This window comes from Microtus oregoni, unplaced genomic scaffold, assembly GCF_018167655.1.
Source record: "Microtus oregoni isolate MIOR12 unplaced genomic scaffold, Mior012 000074F_ref0000038, whole genome shotgun sequence".
NCBI classification, from domain to species: domain Eukaryota; kingdom Metazoa; phylum Chordata; class Mammalia; order Rodentia; family Cricetidae; genus Microtus; species Microtus oregoni.
Window position 1 is genome coordinate 6,167,930 of NW_024544004.1, and position 16,853 is coordinate 6,184,782.

Consider the following 16,853-nt stretch of genomic DNA (forward strand, 5'->3'; position numbering starts at 1 on the left):
GATTACAGAGTAAGGTCCAGTACAGCCTTTGGAGCTCACTGAGATCCAATCTCAAAGTGAAAAGTAAAAAAATGGATTGAAGGATCTAAGTGGCAGAGTGCAGGTCTAGCATGCTGGAGTTCCCGAGTTCAATCCCCAGTATCAAAAAGGAGAAGAAAAAAAGAAAGAAAAAAATTTCAGATATTAGGCATTATGGCACATTCCTAAAAGAGTTGATTGTGAGAAGGTCTTATTTACTTAACAAGAATTCCCTCATCCAGACCCATGGCCAGGTGCTGAGTCACAATTTACTAATATAGATGTTTGCATAAGTGACCATTCGTGAGCCTAGGAAACCTTTTTTTTTTTTTAAAGAAAAGAAGTCCTGCAAAATGAACCCCATAAACTCCACTGCAGATGATACTTAAAGAGGGAAAACTCTCAATACTTGGCTCACTTAATTCTCAAGTCAGGAAAGTCATGTTAAAGCCAGCCAACCTAGCATTCATATGTGTCTCTAGCTCAGGTTTTTAAATCAGGCTAGAAAAATGGCTCAGCAGTTATGAATACTTGCTGTTCTTTCAGGGGACCAGGGTTCCATGCCCAGCAGCCACATGCAGCTAAAAGTCATCCCAGGGGATCTGATGGCCTCTTCTGGCCTCTGCACATGCCAAGCCACACATATAGTACACATACATGAGTACATACACACAAGCAAAGACTCATACACATAAAAATAAATGTTTTTTTTTAAAATTCTTTTAATGTTTTAGCAACCCTGATGTCTCATTGTTGTTCTTGTGGCTGTTGTAAGGGGCAAAGTAGTCACAAAGCCAGACAAGAAACATGTAAGAACTGTATAATGATGAAAATCCCTGTCCTTACCTTACATCTGCCAACTCTCCTTTATTGTTACTTGTGTCCCACATGTAATGAAAATTTCAAAACACCTAACAATAGACTTACAGATATGTTAGCAATGTCTTTACTACAAGCAGAATACTAATTAACATAATCTGATCATGTTATAGTTCAGTCATGTACTATAACCAAAACGTTTTAATAATCATATTTCCTCGGGATGGTGAGCCATATAGATTCTGGGTATCTGGTTTAAATAAAGCATTTTCCTGGGAGACTATGTCATCAGCTTTCAAACTATATTATGATTTCACAGGCTAAAGAAACTGTTTTTAAAATTAGCTTATTTCCCATATTAATTATATAGCGAATCCAAAATTATCAACATAAACCAGACATAGGATAACATGCCTGAAATAGCAGCTACTTGGAGACTGAGGTGCAAGGATCACAAGTTCTGAGCTAGTCTGGGCTTTGTAATGGTTTCAAAGCCAGTCTCCACAAAATAGTGAGACTCTGTCTCAAAATAATCTAAAGGGCAGTCGTGTTGCTGAGATGTTAGCTCAGAGGTAGTATTGCCTAGCACGTATAAGGTCCTGTATTTGAACCCTAATGCCAAAGAGTGTGGAAAGGATCCAGAATAAATTAGGAGACTGTCTTAGTTACTTTTCTATTGCTCCTATTAAGAACTATGTGAATGACCCATCTCAGAAGTAGGTCTGAATGCCTTTATGAAATATATTATCCTCATAGTTTTATTTATTTATAGGAAGAGATTTTAAGATTTTCATTATGTGTGTGTATCTGGAGGTGTGTGTGGTGTTTGTGTGTGCGCGCACACACACACAAACACCACACACACACACACACACACACACACACACACACGAGAGGACAAATGGGTACTTGTGGAGTCCAGAAGTGGAGTTATAGGCGGTTGTGAGTCATTGTGAGCCAACAGATATGAATGTTAGGAACTGAACTTGGCTCCTTTGCCTGCCTTAGTTACTATTCTATTTTTGTAAAGAGACACCATGACCAAGGCAACACCATGACCCTGGAAGGAGCACAAAAGCACATTCCAAGGACAAACCTGAGCTTTGGAGAATTGAGGTCACAGGACTCTTGTCCTGTTTTCTTGGAGCTTTCTCACAAGCAATGAGAATTCTCCTCATGCAGCTTCATTCGTGGACTGTGTTCCAACAACCATCAAGGCAGAGAGCATGATAGTAAGCAGGCAGACATTGTGCTGGAGAAGTGGCTTAGAATTCTACATCCCGGGCTGCGGATTGCAGCAGCTGCAGGAGCACCGGCGCCGCTTGCGTGCCCATCTACTCGGCCGCCAGCACCTTCCAGTCGGGCATCTCTGGCAGCCGCCGTTGCCGCCTGCTGCTGTTACTGCTGCTGCTGCTGCTCGGGGCCGCCGCGGCCGCTGCCTCGCAGACGCGCAGCCTGCAGCTCGGGCTTGCGCCCGCAGGAGACTGGCGGGTCCCGTGCCCGCTGACCCTCCGCCGCCGCGGCGGCCGCCGCCTCCCACTTGGTCCTGCGCGTTCCGCTGCTCCCGCTGTGGCTGGCTGTCGCCGAGGGGGCGCGGGGTTATAGCCAGGAGTCCAAAACTACCTACCTGGAAGGCCTCCCACCGCTACCCGAGTATAAACTGAGCCCACCAAAGTTAGGACAGGAGGTGGGTGATGTTTATCTCATTCGAGCTCAGGGACTGCCTTGGTCCTACACTGTGGAGGATGTTCTTAACTTTTTCTCAGACTGCAGAACCCGCAACAGTGAAAGTGGAATTCATTTCCTCTTAAATAGAGACGGGAAAAGGAGGGATGATGCCTTAATTGAGATGGAGTCCTAGCAGAACGTGCAGAAGGAGGCCTTAGAAAAGCACAGGACGTACATGGGGCAGCGCTATGTGGAAATGTATGAGATAAACGATGAAGATGTGGATGCCTTAATGAAGAACCTGCAGGTCAAGTCTTCTCCTGTGGTAAATGATGGTCTAGTTGGAAATAAAACAATCCGACTCTCCACATTTGCTTTTCCAGTGGGGTACCCACCCTATATTTTAGAACAAGTAGGGGTGTCTTGCTTAAATAAAACTAGCATTTAATATATAATTGTGTAAAGGGTTTGTGAATAGAGCTGTATTTCTGTCACATTGTGGCAGTACCTTCTGCTTTAATACTAAATAGCTTGCTATTTAAGTATTGAACAAAATGGCTGGCTTCAAAAATAGTCATTAATAAACTAAACTGTATGTATACCTGTGTAAAAGAAAAAAAAAGAATTCTACATCCTGCCCCATAGGCAAAGAGACTAGGCCTAACATGACTTTTGTGACTTCAAAGTCCACCCACAGTGATATGCATATTCACACAATCATGCCTCCTAACCCTTCAAATTTTGCCACTCACTGATAACTATGGATTCAAATATATGAGCCTATGGGGGAATATTCTTATTCAAACTACCACAATGACATTAACTTCTAAACCATTTTCCCAGCCTTTGCATTTTTTCATATATATATATATATATTAATTAAAATATAATCAATTACATCATTTCCCCCTCCCTTCCCCCCCTCTAATGCCTCTTGTTCCCTCTGCAATTCAGAGTCTCTTCATTTGGATTATTATTGTTACATACAAATATATAAATACAACATGCTGAGTTTCTTTAGTGTTGCTTTTATGTGTATGATTTTATAGCTGACCAATTAAAGGGCTCATTCCTGGGAAAGACCCTTTCTAAGCATTCCTTAGTTGCCTTCAGTTCTTTGTCTAGAGATGGGGCCCCTTGAAATTTCCCCCTCCCACATTAGCATGCCTATTAGTGCTCTCATTTTTTTAGGCAGCCATAGTATTATAGTATGTGGGTGCACCTTCCCTATCATTTTAGGAGATATAATCTCACATCAAACTTCCTGGTTCTTTCTGTTCTTTTAAGAGGAATGTGCAGGAGTTGTGTTATCTGCTGGGGATGGGAATTCCACAATAAGTTGTTCTGTATATTTTGACCAGTTGTGGTTTTCTATTATGGTCGCTATCTGTTGAAAACAGAAGCTTCTTTGATGACGAGTGAGCGCTACACTTCTCTGGCAAAGATGGCTGGTGAACAAACTTGTTCTTTAAATAGCAACCAGATTAACAGGATTCTTTCCCATTTGCTACCACAGATCATGATTTAAAAAACAAAACCGAAGCTACAGAGAAACCCTGTCTCGAAAAACCAAAAAAAAAAAAAAAAAAAAACGAAAAAAAAAACCCGAATGATGTAGTTCAATGGTTGTGCATTTACTAAACATGTGAAAAGTCTGTGGTGGTTTGGAAGAGAATAGCCTCCATAAGTTCCTATGTTTGAATACTTGGTACCGTATTGACAGAATTGTTTGGGAAGGATTAGGAGGTGTGGCTTTTTGGAGGAGGTTTGTCACTGGGAGCAGGTTTTGAGGATCAAGACTCATGTCATTCCTAATGTGCTCTCTACTTTCTGATTGCTGGTATGAGAAGAGAGCTCTCAGCTGTTCCTGCCACCATGCCTTCACTCTGATATCATGGACTCTACCCTTGAAAACAATAAGCCTAATCAGACACGTTATTTAATAAGCTCTGTTGGTTATGATTTATCACAGCAATAAAAACCCAACCTTATACAAAGTCCTAGGTTCAATCTCCAGAACTCCGAAATGAAATTTAAAAAGGAAAACTGTAGGTGCATTTTCCCTGGATAAAAACTATTTTTCTGGGGACTAGAGAAATGGTTGAGCAGTTAAGAAGAGCCCAGGCAGCTCTTACAGAGGACTCAGGTTGAATTTCCAGCACCCACATGGTAGCTCACAACTGGCTGTAATTCCAGTTCTAGTGGATCCAGTGCCCTGGCCTCCTCAGGTACAAGGCATTGCATGCAAAACACACATACACATCAAACAAAATGAATTTTAATAAAAAACAGAGTTCTGAAGCACGATGACGAATACAGTAGGCCACAAGTTACCCATAACTATTCCTTACCCATTAAGCCTGACCCAAATATAAGTCCTGTGGACAACTGATGATGACCAACACTCAAGTCTGTGTTCTACCGCAGAGAAATAACATCTCCAAGTTCATGGACAATGCCTGGTGCTATAAATGTCCCTAAAATCTAATGGCAAACATAGCATGCATAACTGCACTACCAGATATGCTGCTTGTATTATACTTGAGGGCCAGAATCAGCACAACATGTAAACTTCTAATTTGGAGAAATAGTAAAAAGTGAGCAATTAATCTGATAATAATCCTAGATTAAACAATATTCTATAAACAGTTTCACCCAAGTGATCAAGATACTATAGCTGGTTCATTTAAATATGATTTGCTTACATTTCACACTGTCCTCAGTGATTATCTAATCAATATTGTCAGGCAATATTGAATTGGAGGTGAATAGAATTGGGATCAAGAAATGAATGAGTTTGGCTTAAATCAGTTCAGCAAGTATGCATGCATTAAATTCCAGAGCTGTAAAGAAAACCTTTACATCCCAATCTTCTGACCCATATTTATCTTAAATCCTCACTGTCCATGTTTCTGGTGGTTCCTAATCTCAACAATTACTTCCTTTCTTGTTAATTACCCATAAATAACAACATCAATATATATTATAACAATTTTTACAAAGGAAATATTTAGAGAAGTGAGAAGCCATGCCTAAAGCAGTACTGACAGAACCAATACTTTAGTTCAAGGCTCCTAAGACCAAAACAAGGTATTTTCAGTCACCCACCCTGTCCCTCACAGTCAAAAGAGAAATTTGCATGGGTGTGCAAAAAAGAGCACATTTTCCAATTAATCAAGTTGTAATGCCTTAAAAATGAAAGATACAGTGCAAAAACAGAGAAAAAGCTATCAAACCACTTTCATGAATTAGTTGAGCAAATTTCATTTGCAACTTGAGGCAAAGACAGATGGTACAATTGCATCTTAATGTTCCCTCTAGCTAAATTTTATGGAATTAATCTAAAACACATATAAATAATATAGAGGTGTTGAATATTTCCTGAGAACCAATCTAGAAAGAAACAAAATAGGAATTTGTAGGAACTTTAAAACACAGGTTCCATTCAATCTGTCCCGTATATCTAAATTGCCATTCTGTGACCATTTGGCCCAGAATTTCCCCATTTTTTTAGAGCAGTTATTTAGGGAATACACACACACACACACACACACACACACACACACACACACAAAACTGTGTGCCCACAGAGGCCAGATAAAAGAATCAGATCTCCTGGAACTGGAGGCTGGAGGTACAGGTAGTTGTTGGTCACTTGGTATGGGTGCTACAAACCCAATTCAGATCCTCTAGAAAAGCAGCCAGAACTCTAAACCACAGAGACATCTCTCCAGAGACCAACCCTGTCATTAAATGTAATGCTAAGCTAATCGCTTCTTCTTGGAAGCTATTCTTGATACATACAAAGCAAGTCTAGTGCCATTCTTGTATACAGACTTTCATGTGCTTTAAGTTCTTGCCATGTTCCTACTTCTTCTCCATTGTTTCCACTTCACTGCTAATTTCAATTACACTGCAGTTTCTTTCAAGTGCTAAAACAGAGTAGTATCTGATGTGGGAGTGATTTCTTATTAATAAAGAAACTGCCTAGACCCATTTGATAGGCTAACCCTTAGGTAGGCAGAGTAAACAGAATGGAATGCTGAGAGAAAGAAGCTGAGTCAGGGAGTCGCCATGATTCTCCCACTCCAGACAGACGCAGGTTAAGATCATTCCTGGTAAGCCAGCTCGTGGGCTACACAGATTAATAGAAATGGGTTAGATCAATATGTAAAAGCTAGCCAATAAGAAACTGAAACTAATGGGTCAGGCAGTGTTTAAAAGAATACAGTTTCCATGTAATTATTTCGGGTAAAGCTAGCCGGGTGGCGGGACACAGCCCGCCGCTCCGTATTGCAACAAGTATCCACAGGGATATTCTAGAAACTTTCTTTACACACAGAGATGCAAGATGCTATTCTATGTGCCTTGTGGAGGATGTACCTGCCATTGTAATAATAATAGTACTGCCTCTTAAAGTACAGATGTTAGGCAAATGTTTCCAGAAATACATAACAGGGAGAGATGTCCTTCCAACACAGTCTCTATTCCAGGCTTTCCCTAACTTCTCACCTCATATGTCAATTGGAAGCTTCATCCCTGATTTTTACTGATGTCTGAAACCTAGCTGATGGTTGACCTCATCATTCATTCCCTTTGTTACTAAGTAGGGAAACCACCAATGCCAAGCATTGCTGGAACTAGGGTGAAGTGAGACAGGCAAATGCCTTGATTGCAAATTTTAATTTTCAAAAATATTACATAGAAATATTTCTACCTTTGTCTTAGGATTTCTAATGGTGTGATAAAACACCATGACCAAAAGGAACTTGGGGAGGAAAAGTTTTATTTGACTTACATTTCTACATCACTGTTCATCACTGAAAGCAGTCAGAGCAGAATTCAGACAGGGCCAGAAACTGGAGGCAGGAATTGATGCAGAGGCAATGGAGGGGAGCTGCTTACTGACTTGTTTCCCCATGGCTTGCTCAGCCTACTTTCTTATAGAACCCAGGACCACAAGCCCAGGGATGGCATCACCCACAGTGGGTTGAGCCCTCCTCCCCCATCAATCACTAATTAAGAAAATGCCTTACAGTTGGATCTATGTGGGCATCTTTTCAGTTGAGGATCCCTCCTTTCAGATAACTCATTTATGTATCAAGCTGACATAAGACTAGCCAGCACAATCTTCATTATCTTTTTTTGTTGCTGTTTCAGTGTTACCTTAAATTTTGCAAACAAAATGAATGACACACTTACCTCACCATAATTTTAGTTAGCTACATTTCACATGTTAAAATGATGACTTAGGCTGAGAGCTTGTATTAGCCCAGATGCCTCAATTCGTTTCCCAGACAGATTGTCATTTTATTTCCCAGCTGGCCTTGAACTCAAAATCCTCCTGAATCAACTTCCTGAATAGCTAGGATTACAGGCGTATCACACTATACTCTTATTTACAATTCATTTCAAATGATAGCTTCTAATTCTACTAACATCTCCCCAACATCCTACTTTCACATACAAAGAATTTGTTGAATTTCAGCCAAGTATGAACTGTCATCTCAAATCAAAGACCTAAACTATAGTGGCCAGATTCCGCCTTGTTCTAGAACATACTTAGCCAATCACTAGGCAAAAATAGATACAGAAACAAGAATGCCAAAGCTTAAAGATGGAGGAAAAATAGCTGGTATCTTCCATTGCTCGCTAGTGCATTAGTCCCAAGACACTAGGATCTAAAGCCTTTTAATTAAAAAACAATGAATTTTCCATTCTAAAGTGGTGGTTCTCTGTATATCTCTGAGTGTTCTGGAACTCACTCTGTAGACCAGAGTGCTGGGATTAAAGGCGTGTGTCATCTAAAGTAGTGGAACTTGTGATAGTCAGCTTTAGAAAAGTCATCTAAAAATACCATCAGAAGCCATTCTTAAACATTTATAATTGGGCTGGACATATCTTGGTTGGTAGAATGTCTGCCTAGTATTCACAATGTGCTGGCTTTGTTCCCAGATGAGTTGCAATTCTAGTGCTCAGGAGATGGGAGCAGGAGGGTAGTTCCAGGTCATCCATTCTCAAGTACATATTAGGTTTGTAGTCCTAGGCAGTCTAGGTGACACTATGAGTCTGTTTCTTGAAGAGTGTATTCTTAAAGAAACTCCTACTGGGTTTCCTACATTTCAATGAATGGTTAACATAACCAGTTTAAAAATAGTACAAGGCCACACATCCACATGTAGAATGACAGATGGATTTGGTGATTCATCTTCCTTTTGCAGATGGAAAGACATGCGGACTGAGAAATTCCCTGCATGTCTAACATTGAACTTTGCAAAGAGTAGAGGGAATTATTGAGAGGAAATAAGAATTTCATATTCTCTACTAACCAGAGAAAAAGGAACTATTGAGGGTTAGTGAGATAGCTCAAACCTTGGTTGATTCCCAAAATCCTTGCTTTTGTGTTGTTTTTGTTTTTAAAAACCATGTGTGGTAGCACTTGGTGTAATCACTATGCTGGGATTGCAGAAGCAGGCAGATTCCTAGGGCTCAGTGGTCAGCCATCCTAGCATACTTGGAAAGGTCCAGGCCAGTGAGAAGCCTTGTCTCAAAATAACAATATAGACAGTGCCTAAGGAGGGACTCAAGGTTGACTTCTGAATGCCACAGTAATGTACACCCTCCAAAGGAAGTATTGAACCATGATACAAGCCACAAAGTCAAAGGCGATGATTGTGTGGCACAAACTTTGCTTATAAAAGTACTGATTTTTAATTTCTCAAAAGCATTTCAAACCTTTCCCCACTGCTGTAACCTGCCCTCATGTGGCGTCCTCCTAGTAGAGACATTCTTCATCCACTCTTCGTCTTCTTGATCCACACTTCATCTCTCCTGCCCTCCTCCAACACAATGAACTGAAAGCAAAATATAATCATATGACTCTTTCACTTTAAAGGCTGGCCACTGATTTTTGAATAAAAACAAGACTGTTCTGCATGGGCCACTGATCTTTGCTAATCCCCTCACTCCCAGCCACCAACCTACGTCACTGCTGCCTCCTCCTCCTCCTCCTGTTCCTCCTAATCACCTTCCTCCTAGCCTTCTCTGAGCTTCCCAATTACTAGGCTGCTCCACTGCCCAGCTCCTGATTTCATACCCATTGTGCCTTTCCCTAAAAGCCCTTCCCTTCACTCTGTCCTTGGCCAACTTCTTCAACTCATTTCCCAAAAAATAGGCTCCCCTGAATACCACTGATCTACCCCCAACTCTACTGACTCCCAAGCTATGATAAGCACCTCTTAGCTTTTCCTTCATAGCAGTTAGGACTGTCACTACCATCCAGAATATTCTCTCTATTCCAAAAAGAAATTGCACGTCTCATATCCCTGAAGTCATTGCCCAATCTCTTTCCCTGAACAATTAAGATTTCTTCTCTATCTATGGATTCTCCTATCCTGAATATGTCATACAAATTGAAATATCCAAAATGTGCTGGTCCTTCATGGTATATCTTTCACTTAAAAGAACATTTCTGAGGACCATCTATGTATCAGTAACTCATTAGTCTTATATTTTAATTTCATTTACTGTGTAGGTTAGAGGGAAAGGCACTTGCATGTGCATAGGTATGTAGATATGTGTCTTGTAAGTGTATGTGCATTTGTCATGGCTCATACATGGCGGTCAGAGGACAAATTTGGGGAATGATTCCCTCTTTCTACCATCAGTTCTGAAAAATCTAACTCAGGTCATCAGGCTTGCCCAGTAAATGTTTTTGCTCACTAAGCCATCTCTTCAGTCCCCACTTCTTTTTTGTGTGGAATGAAATGTCAGGCATACCTTATTTGGCTCATCTACCCATCAGTTGATAGACAGTTACGTTGTTTCTCCTTTGGGGCTACCATGAATGATGCTGCTATTTTAAATGCAAATTTTAAAATCTTTTTTTTTTTGGTTTTTTTTCGAGACAGGGTTTCTCTGTAAGTTTGGTGCCTGTCCCGGAACTAGCTCTTGTAGACCAGGCTGGCCTCGAACTCCCAGAGATCTGCCTGCCTCTGCCTCCCGAGTGCTGGGATTAAAGGTGTGCGCCACCACCGCCCGGCTTAAAATCATTTCTTATCTATAACTTTAGGCACTCACCATGGAGATATTCTCCTAGGTCTCTGTCATTTATAATATGCCATGTCAAGCACAGAAAAAGAAATTAAGTAATTTCAGATTTTTTGCCTGAACACTATAATGCAAACTATACATTAAAACTTGGATGAGTCTTTTGATTATTTGTGATACACTAATTTAACTTTGTGATTATTAATTAACTAGTTAATTAGTTGACTAATTAATCAGCACTGCGTTTTCCAGCACCAAATAATTTCTCCAATGACATCCAGAACTTTGCATCTAAAACAATATTCCTCCAGATTTTTAATTTGTATACCTTGGGTTGGTTTTTCTCAGGCTTTTTTGTCAATGTCTGAACTCATAGGAATTAAGTCAAATTATTTAAATCTCTGTCTGTTTCTCTCACTCTCTCTTCTCTCTTTCTGTGTCCCCTCCCCTCATGTGCGTGTGTGGGGTGCTTTTGTTTGTGCATGTGTGCATGTGTTAGTGTGTTGCTGGGAACATAAGCTAAAGCCTTGTGAGTGCTGTGCACAAGTTTATCTGTTTTGAAACTCAATTTTTCTCTGGATTCTGAGCACATCCCACAAGGAGCCCATTCCTCTTTCACTCCTCTGCTCAGAAACATTTGTAAAACAGTTCCATGAATGACTTATATTCAGTCAAGTGTTACTGATGATGGCATAAACCTCTAATCCCAGAACTGTGAATGTTGAGACAGGAAAATCATGAGTTTAAAGCCAGCTTGAGCTATATATTGTGAGATAAGAGGATAGTAGAGAGAAAAAAAGAGGGGAGAAAGAGAATCCATATTAAAATACATATTAAATATAGAGAGCCAAATAGTAATTCAGTTTTACTGAATTCTTTTATTGAATCACTATATATTAAGTCCTGAGCTGGGTACAGAGCCTACACAGATCAAAAAAGGAGAGTTCATGAATCAAGTCCCCAAGCTGTGGGAGTGTGGATAAGGTTTGGAGAAGAGTGGAGCCAGAGAAACACAGATAAGGAGTGCTGAGCATAGAGACAGCATGGGGCAGTTCTTGGCTCCAAGCTGTGTGGGAGGCTGTGCTCTGTGAGCTAAAGCTGCCCATGTTTCAAGGAAAAACTATAGTTCTATGCGAATAGCATTATTTCAAGATCCATTCAGTTCAGAACACACTGCCACGTTCTTTATGCTTCACAAGTTTCTCATACTTGGTAATTAGAAAAGAAAAAATGACAGTCAGAAAGATGGACATAAAATATTAATTTCAAAAGAACAGCCATTATCTTTTGAACTATCATGTTCACAGGCACGCACATGCACACACACGCACACACACAAAGTTTAAAAATAATGATTGGAGAGATAGCTCAGCAGTTTAGAGAACTTCTTGTTCTACCAGGGGACCCAGTTTTGACTCAAAACCATCTTTAACTACAGTTCTAGGGGATCTAACACCCTCTTGACCTTTACGGGCACCAGACAGGCACATGGTACATACATACAAATGCACGCAAAACACTCATAATACATAAAATAAATCTTAAAAACAAAACAAAAAGAAACACACAAACAAAAAAGATAAGGAGAGTTCCTAACACCTAGGAGTTCATCATCACTAGCGAGAAAAAGGGGAAAATGTCACCAAATGCATTATAACTACTCTAGTGCACAGTGTGCCACCCTCTCTCAGAAGCAGCAGCAAATAATTCAATTCATTCTATCATGACAGAGCATGGAAGACATCTCGGTGATGACATAGAACAGTGACTTATAAAGCCACACTGAGAACGTGACATCTGAGGGAATTCTGCACTTAGAAAGAAATTACAAAATTATCCAAACTAAAATTTCCAGTTTCTTAAACTCTTTATTATACAGTTAGAGTTTTCCAAAATAAGATTTTATACTTAATATGCTATGCCACACACTATCATACACCTACATGCCTGGCTAATTAAAGAATGTCATTTGAACTAAAGGTACCAATGAAACATGGCCAGGTACCCTGTACCTTTAAAACCGAGTCCCCTTCCTCCTGACAGCAGGGTTACCATCACTGCCAACCCAGATGAATCTTCCATGTAAGCAACTGAAGCTATGTGTCCTCAGCAGAAGTGAATATCTAAAGGCAAGAGCCTTCCTTTGCCTGACTGTTGAAGAACTTAGTTTGATGCTCTGGGAGAATTAACACACCTCTGGCAGGGTAACTCTGAACTAAGTGCCAACTTACTGAGGGAAATTGACTGCTTACTCATGTGATATTTGTCCCAGGTAAACTAGCACCCAAACCTTCTCTTCCATGCACTGTGTTGTTCTAGATAAATCACATAGAACACACATATCAAGTGACTGTCCTAGGTGAGAAACTGCTGAATACTGGAACAATAGGAGTGAAAACAGGCTACAGTATAGTACCATGGTACAGGGCTTGTCTAGTATAGACAAGGCTCTGAGTTCCATCCCAGCACTAAAGCACACACACGTGCGCACACACGCACGCGCGCGCGCACACACACACACAAATAAAGGTAAATAATAATATCAGCAATAATAATGATAATAAAGTGAAGGCAACGGTCTCAGCCACAGAGGGGGCTTATATCTGGCTTCTTGGCTCATTTTACAGATGGGAAACAGAATCTGAAATTCTCATCTCTTCCTCTGGTCTGATAACACCGTACACCCTTCATTAAGTTGCTTTCCAGCCTTTATGGATATTTTTAAAGGCCCAAATAAAGCCTTAGATTTATAGTCAGGATTTCCTGACTCTTTTATTCACGATCAGCTTTTACTTGCCCTCAATTTCTTATTTCACAAAGTTTGTACCTGATAATTTTCTGTGTTGTAATTTTTCTTTGTATTCTTCCTTTAATAATTGGATTGTTCATCCCAGTACAGCAGTGATACTGTTACTTATCAAAGGCAGGAGTTGCCTTTTAAACTTTGCATCTGACATATAGTTTATTCTCAGTATGTAAGACTTCCTTGATTGTGGCCTGGGCATAAGTGCATGCTCCTGTAATGCCAGCACTCAGGAGACTGAAGTAGAATGATCAATTCAAGGGCAGGCTGGGATATGTATCAAGACACTGTGTCAATGGAAAAAATACAACACTTAGTTGATTGGATGATGGAAAGCAGATCCTCAACAAAGATGCTGAACAATTCTCTCATTCAAAGGTTAGTTTGGTACTAATCCAGGCTTCAATTCTCAACTAGATGAATTTGAACAATGAAATTCCATGAGCAAAATATAAAACTGGGAGAAGCTACATTATAAATAACATTCACCTTCCATCTCATTGAAAATTAGGTCCATTACAGTGGCAGGATGATTTGTTGCATGAGAAAACAGCTTCTTATGTGATATGCCAACCTCAAAAGCACTCCCAGAACCTCCTGATTTTTTAATTTTACAAACCTCCTGATTTTTTAATTTTAAGGAATGCTTAAAAACATTACAAATAAATCAAAGCATCACACACACCAAAATTAACCAGACCTAAATTCAACACAACTCAACACAGTTAGAACAGGCATTTGGAGCAGAAACCGTCGAGTTTCACATTAAATTTTACACTTTCAGTGTCAAATATATTTTATGCACTTATCTACCACCAAAAAAAAAACAAAAAATCCATGACATAATTAGAACTAGAAAAACAATGACTTTTATATCCTAGTTCATAACCTGTGTCCATTATACATATTCAAAGCATCCTTGATGGAACTGATTAAGCCATCATCCTAAACTTAAACCCTTCAAGGTTTTTAAAGTTGAAAAGAATTTATTTTCTTACTGCCTTAAATGTTTTTTTCCTCTATATATTTCTCCTGTTCTTGAACTTCAATGCCTCCTACTGAAAGCTTGTTTAACAGAGAAGGGCATTGAGCAAGGAAAGAGACAGCAGTCCTCTGTGGCATTATAATGCGTGAGAGAACATGAGTGCTGGCAATGCGAAAAAGCTCAGCTTTTGTAGCTTATTCTCTCTGTGACAGAGGACCATAAAGACTTCTTTCTTTCCTTCTTCTGCCTACTTGAAGGGTTGAGACTCAATGAAATCCTTACCACTTTTCTACCCCCTCGTCCCTCCCAGCCGGAAAGAACGGGATGAATAACATTCAACTAAAGGCTGTAAATAGGAAGACAACTGTAAGAACACGGTTTTTTCCCCTCTTTACTGGGGAAAGACAAGTCCTCTAGCCTGTTCTGGCATTTAGAGGGAAGTCTGGAGCAGACATTTTGGTTTGTAATGCTTCTATATTTTTTTCTCTGGCTTACAGCAGAATTTCTCCCCTCAGTTCATCAGTGAAATCTCTCCCCCAGTATGCTAGGTTCTTCTAAAAAGAAGAAAGAAAACTAAAGCTACCTACCTATGTGGGCATAGGCTTTTGAATTTTGATAACCCCTGTTGTGGCCCATTAATCAGTCAGAACCAGGTATGGTGTAGGAAGGCATCTGACTGAGAACTCTCTCACTGAACAGTTTTTAGTTTTGTGTTGTGGTGAGAGGGGTGGACCCCAGGGCCTGGTATATACTAGGTACTTAATCACTCTATCATTGAACTAAAGCCACAGTCCTTGGTTCCTGAGGCAGGGTCTCCCTATATGGCCTTCATTTAAAATTTTTCCTGATTTCAATTCCCTAGTGCAGGGATTACAGGTGTGTGCTATGGTGCCCAACATTATATTTTGTGATGCTGAGGATTGAAGCCAAGACCTTGTGTATACTAAATAAGTACTCTTACCTTGAGCTACATCTAAGCCAAAAGAGAAGATTTCACCAAAGATATCCAAAGAATTAATAAGAAAAAAAGTGTCCTATTGATAGAATCAAAATATGTATCTAAAGTCCTAAAGGATCCTTCTCATTTACTACTATAGTTTCTATATGTGGCACAGAGCCCAAATACACTGTAACTTCATAAAAATATGGATTGGCCAAATGACTAAATAGAAATAGCAACTGTTCCCATATATTCAGTATTTAGCTCAGTACGTACATGTTGAGACTACATAATAAGTGCATGTTAAGTAAATGAGGGATTAACAGTAGTAGGCAGTATTATTAATTGAGCACTCATTGATCAATTATCCCATGTAATCTCTCAAAATTAAACATAGAAATGTGAATCTCCATTTTATAGATGAAGAACCAATATCCCAAAAACATAACTAATGGTCCCCAAAGTCAATATGCCTAACAAGTAATGGCTATCAACTATTTTCCAAATTGTTCTTTTTTTTAAATTTTTTTTATTGCGAAAAGAAGAAAAAAAAACATAAACAAAAAACAAGTTTCCACCTCCTCCCAGCCTCCCATTTCCCTTCCCCTCCTCCCACCCTTCTCCCCCTCCTCCCACCCTTCTCCCCCTCCTCCCACCCTTCTCCCCCTCCCCCCACTCCTCCCCCCCCTCCAGTCCACAAAGCAGTCCGGGTTCCCTGCCCTGTGGTAAGTCCTAGGTCCTCCCCCCTCCGTCCATATCTAGGAAGGTGAACATCCAAACTGGCTAGGCTCCCACAAAGCCAGCACATTAAGTAGGATCAAAACCCCCTGCCATTGTCCTTGGTGTCTCATCAGCCCTCATTGTTCGCCATGTTCAGAGAGTCCGGTTTTATCCCATGCTTTTTCGGTCACAGTCCAGCTGGCCTTGGTGAGCTCCCCGTAGATCAGCTCCACTGTCTCAGTGGGTGGATGCACGCCTCGTGGTCCCGAATTCTTTGCTCATGTTCTCCCTCCTTCTGTTCCTCCTTGGGACCTTGGGAGCTCAGTCCAGTGCTCCTGTGTGGGTCTCTGTCTCTATCTCTATCCATCACCAGATGAAGATTCTATGATGATATGCAAGATATTCGTCAGTATTGCTCTAGGATAGGGTCATTTCAGTTTCCCAATCCTCAGCTGCCCAAGGAACTAACTGGGAACCTCATCTTGGGCACTAGGGAGCCCCTCTAGGGTCAAGTCTCTTGCCCACCCTAAACTGGCTCCCTTAACTAAGAATTGTGGTTCCGTGCTCCCCTATCCACCTTTCCTTTATCCCAATTCTCCTGTTTTCCAGGTCCCCCCTCCTTCCCTTCTACCTTTTCTCTCCCCATCTCCCTTTACCCCCATCCCACCCCATCAGACAAAGGTCTGATCTCCAAAATATATAGAGAACTCAAGAAACTAGACTTTAAAATGCTAATTAACCCAATTAAAAAATGGGGCACTGAACTGAACAGAGAATTCTCAACAGAAGAAGTTCAAATGGCCAAAAGACACTTAAGGTTGTGTTCAACTTCCTTAGCAATCAGGGAAATG

At 40.4% G+C, this 16,853-nt stretch overlaps 1 pseudogene; it reads left to right on the plus strand.

Annotated features, from left to right (window-relative positions):
- Positions 1-1,452: 1,452 nt before the first annotated feature.
- LOC121441322 lies at positions 1,453-3,079 on the plus strand (annotated as a pseudogene).
- The last annotated feature ends 13,774 nt before the right edge of the window (positions 3,080-16,853 follow it).